Here is an 8176-nt window from a genome sequence, read left to right on the forward strand (position 1 = left end):
TTTGGCCTCTTGGGTGAAATTGACAGTCTGATTAATAAAATGAGCGGTGCAACATTTCCCTCTTCATTTAGGAATATTATTATCCTTTGATTCTCTATTGTTTCCCTCCTCCCTGTTCGCACTCCCTCTCTCTAATCGTTGTTCTTTTCATTTATTGTCCTTATTTCTTTTTTCTTTTTAACACAATTTCCGCGACTTCATCAGCGTGTGCACTGTTTTAGGTTTAAGGTGCAAGTTTGTGATAAGAGATTAAGAGTGTTATTTTCTTTCCTATTTTTTAAGGCTATGTGGATTTTTATATTTGTCTATCTTTTAGGGGAGGATTTTGCTCCACAGTTCTTTTATTCGTCAAAGACACATTTTGATGTGGTGATAATGCGTGCATTACACATTTAACGACATCAGCGCAATTATATATTTATGAATGCATATACAGGCACAGGCTGTTTGTATGATCCGACAGGCTTCTTTTAAAGGAACTAAAACGTGTCAGTAATCTTTTTTGATTTAACGATCAGTTGTCACTGTTGGCATTTTAAATGACATTTCATTACAGATAATTCGTTTATTAACTTTCTTTGCTCGGTTTAATCGGCTTTTATGTTGAATTTAAATTAATTACTTAGATTTAAGAGCGTATACTTGATTATTTTCGTTTTTAACAGTTCATCTGTTTGAAGTAGTTTCCTCCCAACCCCCGTCTGTCTGTGTCGGAACCGTCATTACCTGCATTGTAGTTTGGGTATTTATAGGAAAATAACTGTATGCATCATATTAACTCTAACGGAGACTCGATATGTAAAGACATAACACCCATGCATGGACTCCTGGTTTCTCCATGTGAAATGACTATAAAGGCACCATCAGATTATCCTCTGTGCGTCCTCTGGCGCCTCCTGCAGGTTTAAATATTAATTGCTGTCATTGATATTTAGTGTTGAATGGGGGGGCTGTAGTTTGATGTCCTGAGTTGTGTCTGTGCTGAGAACTCTGGGGACATTTCCAGCCAAGATCAGTGAATTTGGCGTTGAAAAAATAGCTAATATGAGTAGTTATAGTTACGGTTCTGTAAAGCCATTTCAAATCTGAGTTGGAAGCCAAAGAGCCAGACCCATAACCTGATACTTTCTGCCCATATTTTTATAATACTGTTGAGCAATATAATGTGATTCAAATCAGAGCAAAGTCTACTGTCTGTCCTACTCCAAACAAAGAATATGAGACAAATATACGGCCTCAGAACCAGAAACCTGCTGAAGCTTGAATTTCACTTGCATGAAGCTAATTTAAATATATTTCAGCCCACTTAGGCGTTTGTTCAAAAACTGTTTATGTAAACCAATTTTCTAATCTTATGTAAGAGAATCATGTTTTACAACCTGCATAAGACCAATTATACATTCTTCACAAAAAGATACTTAAGTTTAAAGCACCCATCACTTCGTTAGTGAACACAATATTTTCTTTTATTTTTGAATAAAAAAAATAATAACATTGTACTCAAGTTAGACAATGCAATCTCATCTAGGAGCGTTGGGAATTTACATTTAATATAATTAGGTAATTTGCATACATGTACTAGATTAATTGTGCAGCTAATGAGTCTTTCTATGAAGAGAGTTTTACCTTAGGAGGTATTTTCACATTGCAGACACTTCTGAATAGCATTATCCTAAAATCTTACTTTTGAAATGTATCTTTGTTTAAACCAGGGGCGGATCTAAATGGCAAGAGGGTGGCATGGAGACTTTAAGGGGTGGCAGAAATATATGCTGATGTAATCGCGAATGATTACAAATGTCAATTTTTGCCTGTAGATATTTTAGTTGTAGTTACTTTCGTTACATTATCTCCTCTCAACATTGGGTCAACATAAACAGATATTTCTTAAAGCAATAGCAAGTATTCCCTTTTTACCATTGTGATGTTTATACACTTTAATAAAGGGCTCTCTCCTACTCTCTCCTGCTACATTTATACTTGGACTTTCTCATGTGGATGACTTAAAGTGGCTCTCAAACTTTTCTTCTGAGGTTGATTCATGGCGGAGATGCATGTTACTTATCCTCTTCAGTTGGAGTGTTGCAGTGATGAATAATAGCCCAGTCTGAATGGACCTTAGGAACATTTAAGGTCTATCAATCTGAAGTTTGAGGATTCATACTGAATCAACCTAAAGCACCAAATGGGCAATATTGAATAATGCAAAGGTTAAAGGTATTCTCAGCATTTAAGTGAATCATTTTCTCTTTTTTTACTTGCAGTTACCTTTCTCTGTCGTGTGGAGCCACCAGTGTGCAAAGTCTCACATTAAACTCAAACAACATGATGAGAATTGGGGCTAATAAGTAGATTCAGGATAGCTGCTCATGCATACTGTGGGTGAACACACAGGTTTGGGCTTCCTGGATGTAGAGGGGTGGAAAAAACAGTAGTGAAAGATTTTGTGGGCATAATTTGTTAAATCTCTCTATTTACTGGACATTTTATCTGTGGTAATAAAATTGTAATTCATTAATCTCTGTAATGAAACATTGGCAAACGGGAATTTATTGTATTAAAAGTCATGTGACAAACACTCAAAGGACCAGTCCTGGGAATAATGATCAATGCTAATAAAAAAAGAACACTGTACCCTCTGTTTGAAAAATACAATAATTTTTTATTGACATTTTGTAAAAAATGAATATTAAACACAGCAGACTGGTATAAATCTGTAAAGCTGGCTAGATTTTACAATGAGGTGCAAATCAAAAAAGATTAATTTACTTTATTTAATTAAATTGTGAGGACAATGCACATTAATCAGCGTTTTTATGAATGTAGTTGTGTGATTTTCATATGCAGTCTTTTGACAACATGCTCTAAACATGAACATCTTAAAGCACAAATGCGAAATATGCTACTGTTAATAACCACATTTTGCACACAGTAGCCAGCAGCAGTTAGCATGAAACATAGATGAAGAAGATGATCACATTAACCAGATACCAAAATATTTCAATTGAATTTGAGTAAACAGTAACAGTTTTGGGGAGAGACTTGACTGATTATCTATTAGATGGCTAAGCCAAAATCACCTGAATATAAGAATCGTTGTGTTTTTGTTAGAATCAGCCATTACATCAACAGATGCCACGGGTTGCCTTCCATGGAGGCCACCATGTTGGACCACCATGTTTCTACAGTAGCCCAGAAGGGACAAATTAAACACTGGCTCTTAATAGGGCTGTTTGCATTTCTCACGTGATTCGCAGTCACCGTAGTTTCTGCCTCACTCTTGGAAATGGAGGGGAAGGCGAGTTAAAAGTGTTTTGAAAATCCAAATCTTGACTGATTAGATCTCTGCCCAGGTTGACGGTGGGTGAGCAATGATGGGGAGTTAGGTGATAAATTCATTTGACCTGTAAGAATGATGAAAGGTGTAAGTTGTCCTGCCCTAACAGGTGCAACAGACCTCGGAGGGGAGTCATGGAGATGTCAATCAAGCTCAGTCTGAACACGCCCACACGATAATTAAAGGCCCAGTCTGTAACATTTTTGAGGATCAGTTGTCAGAAATGGAATATAATATTCATAGGTATGTTTATTAATATATTATGATAAGAATTTTTTATTTTCGTTACCTTAAAATGAGCCTTTTTTATCTACAGAGGGAGCGGGTGTTCTTCCATGGAAGCCCATGTTGAACCACCATAATTCTACAGTAGCCCAGAACGGACAAACCAAACACTTGTGCTAGAAATGGCCTTTTGTGTTTTTCTCAGTAGTTTCACCTGCATGCTTTAAAGACTATGATGTATTTAATTTCACAAATGCCACTAAATCCTCTGTGTTTACCAGGGTTGTGATCAATAGGCCTTTTTAATATTTAGAACAGTAGCTTTCAAAGTCATCAATGAGCCTTTTTCACAGCCGACATTTTGACTTTCCATAGGATAAAGTGCAGGTATTACTAATGACATTAACATGGCTCTGCTCTAAGTATCCCAGTAAGTCATGAGTGTGACAGTAAGTCAACATTCACAATACAGGGACCTTGAAACTGAAGCAGCTTAATGGAAATTCAGCCATCATTCATTTTATCATTTAGACCTTTTCTACTGACATGTCAAAATGTCAAAGCACATTAGAAGATGTGCGATTACCTTGACTGTAATTCCAGGGAGATGTTGGGGGGGGGTTCTCAGCCACATCAACAGTCAGTGTTGTTGGATGCAGCATCTAGTGGCTGTTAGAGGGACTGCAGCTGTAGGTTCTTCAATGGATTCAACTTTCAGTCATGGTGGGTGCCACTTGGTCTGTACAGGGGTGGGTTTAAAGCCCCTGACCTTACCTCTTGGACGGCCTACCTTTAGCCTCGGACCCCTACCAGCTCCTTTAAATGTATTGCAGTCAGTGCAACAACTGCTTTAAGTGCTGATTCAATGAGTTTAAGAAGGCAAAAATATGAATAGGAAAGTTCAAATATAGCATAGTATACAGTAGACACACATTCAGAATACCAAAACTAACCCCTTCGTTATCATTGTTCATCATAGAAATAAAATAATCAATCTGTATAATTTATTTATGAACAATAACACGAAATAACCTTGTCTTTCCCATAAGAAAGCAATGTTTATTTTGAGCAAGATGTAAATGAGCAACTATTTTATTTTGCCATATATATATATTATCATTACTGCTGATCATGTACCGGGCATGCTTTATTGTTTTAGTTTTTAATGTGGCAACCACAGGTCTCCATTTATATATCGACTGGCAAGAAATCTATAACAGTGTCCATCTGTTTTTATTTCTTGTAAACGTTGCAGCATTGCTTCGTGTCCTTGAAGTTGACTCCATCAGAGCAGCTAAGTAGCAGCTAAGTAGAAATAACACAACCCAAGCTCCTTAAAACCCTTTAACAGAGTGTAGGCATTTGGGAGATGTGTGCAGTCCTTTACAGTTCATAACTGCAGCAGAAACTGCAAAAAGACAGGGTAATCAATCAAACAACATATGCATATGATGCATCACCTGTAGCCAGAATGAGAAAAAGTGTATATGTGGAGTAACATTGGTGGGCTTTGAGTTCAGCTGTCATCTGACCTCTGTCATACTTTAAAAGCCCTTCTGAAGTAGGCATCTAAAGGCATATATGAATGTTTTGTTGCACATATTCTGAACTGTTGTCTCTCTGATTTATCTCTTGATAATTTTAACAATGTGTTTATGCGGTGAAGATGTGGAGGTGTGTGTTAATGTGGGTCGGATAAATCCAGAAAGTTGAAAGAACAGGTCGATGTTTAAGGATTAATTGGATTTAAATTGTTTCCTCTTTCAATGTATAGGGCAAATTATATTGACAATATATGATAGATGTTGATTAATGAGTCAGGCTTTTGTAATAGATTACTTATTTTTAAGAAATCAGTATAAACCAAAAAGGATAATCTGTTTATTGAAATGTAAGAAGCCCTGGTTTTTATGCAAGAGACTGCATTTACTGTCTGCCCAGATAGGAACGAGCAGAACTGAATGTCTACTATACCTTTACATGCAAAACAAAATGCAGATATGTTGTTCAAAGTCTGTCAAAAGATTGCAGACTTACAGAAGCCATTGCACATAGAATAATTTTGGCTTTATATTCCTTATGAATTCCATAACTGATTTTTACCCTGTTGGCTTAAATCCACCTCACTCAGGAAGCGTACATGGAGAGGAGACAGATTAATCATTATTCTTTGTGTTCCTAATACTTTGTATTCTCATTGTCATCTCCCTACTTTGATTTACTGAATGGTCTCTTTTTACACTGAAGTCTGTGTGCCACGCTCTCTCTTTATGTTGTCACTTCACTTTAAACAGTGACCACTGTCGAAGTACTAATCTATAGTCCAAAGGTCATCACATAACTGTACATGTCAAAGGACATTATATGTATAGGGCAGATATGGAGATCAGTCACTTAAAAAAACACCTTGAACTGTATCCTGCAAAAATTAGTCAAATAACTACTGAACCACAATTTGCATCTTCCTTTACATGTGTTTAATAATCAGTATGCAAAGCTATGTGCAACTGTACACAGTATGTGGCTGCAAAATAATTGCACATTTTGCATTCATTTCACACAATTTTATTTGTATTTTTTCAGTACAGGCATGCTTCATAATCCCATATAGTTGTACTCATTACAGAATGCAAAGTACATCTGACCACTGCTGTCAGAGAGAGATATACAGTTATATTCCTTTGTGTGTGAACAGTTTGTTGAAGTGAGAGCACATCATTACATCATTTTAAGAATCTTATACCTAATAATACCACTATAGAGGCTATCAGAGATAATTGATAGTGTTTATAATAATGCTGCATGATATGGTAAAAACATTTATTTTGTACAGATATCCAATAAAAGAATATAATTATATATATATATATATATATATATATATATATATATATATACTGAAGTATGGTAAGTAGTTTATTTTATGTAATCAGATTCAGTGTTTTAAATTAAAAAAATTCTGCAAAACACTACTGGATCTAACAGTAGCATTGATGGATTGTAATAATATACTTGACAGGGTTACATCCACACAGGTGTTGTCTTCTAATTAGCCCCTTGACACTGGTTGTTCGCACAGTAGCTACATTTTGGATATGAAACAGACTTACTTTACTTGATTTTCCTGTCACTGGCTTGCTGTTTCATACACACAGAAGATCATATGTGTATATAACACAGAACAGACTTATGGGTATGGGTACTCAAATATGAATAGTTTCTATATCTGTATGAATTTTGCCTGGCTAATATAACAGTTCACTTGCAGAGAGGCAAGTCTTGTTTCCTCCTATTGTAGACTTTCTGACAGGCTGTCAGAAAGCATAAATGCAAAGTGTCTGCGTGTGACACCTTTTCACTCTGGTGCCAACACATTTTTCTCCAATGATTGCAGTCCAAGCTCAACAAAACTAAGGGCAGAGTATCTGTGAACAAATTTGAGATGATAATCAATTCAATCATATATCATGATAAATAATTCAAATGGCAGTGGGATAACTCTTATAAAAATAAAAGTAGTAGTGCGAAAAATGTGAATTTAGTTATTAAAGTATGCTCAAACTATAATGATTTAGATAATATTGAGCTAATTTTGGCCAAGATATTCACACTATGAAATTCAAAAAACATACCAAACTGCAATGTAAAGGACAGCCATCATGTGCCCTTAATAGACTAACACTTCATAAAGCCATGCTTGCACAGTGTGCCTCCAAAACCCCCAATAATGGCCCCTAGAGGCTGTGCAGACTTTAATACTTATCCATGCCAAAGCTGCATTTTTAGAGCCTCTTACTCTCATTAATGGGGCTTACAAGCTGAATCAGGCTTCCTTTTCATAGCATCAGGGGATCTTGTGTGTTTGTTTGTTTGTGAGTTTTGGCAGTTTGTTGCCAATGTGAGAGGTTGAGAAAGCGCTCCATCTTTTAATAATATGATGATGGTGAACGGTATCCATTTTTTTCTTTGCCAGAAATGGCCCGCGTCCACAGGGCAGCAAACCATACACACACACACACACACACACACACACACACACACACACAAAATACATGCAAACAGATGCAAACAGATGCCTAATTAACTCACTTAAAAAAAACACCTTGAACTGTATCCTGCAAAAATTAGTCAAATAAACTACTGAACCACAATTTGCATCTTCCTTACATGTTTTTAATAATCAGTAGCAAAGCATGTGCAACTGTTACACAATATGTGGTGCAAAATAATTGCACATTTTGCATTCATTCACACAATTTCATTGTATTTTTTCCATTACAGCGCATGCTTCATAAATCCCATATAGTTGTACTCATTACAGAATGCAAAGTACATCTGACCACTGCTGTCAGAGAGAGATATACAGTTATATTCCTTTCCGGTGCTGAACAGTTTGTTGAAAGTGAGGAGCAACATCATTACATCATTTTAAGAATCTTATACCTAATAATACCACATATAGAGCTATCAGAGATAATTTGATAGGTTTATAATAATCTGCATGATAGGTAAAAACATTTATTTTGTACAGATATCCAATAACAAAGAATAAATATATATATAAATATATATATATATATATATATATATATATATAATTCACAGGTTTAAGTG

The sequence above is a fragment of the Morone saxatilis genome, unplaced genomic scaffold (assembly GCF_004916995.1).
Source record: "Morone saxatilis isolate NCDOM2014 unplaced genomic scaffold, NCSU_SB_2.0 Contig5, whole genome shotgun sequence".
In the NCBI taxonomy this organism is placed as follows: Eukaryota; Metazoa; Chordata; class Actinopteri; family Moronidae; genus Morone; species Morone saxatilis.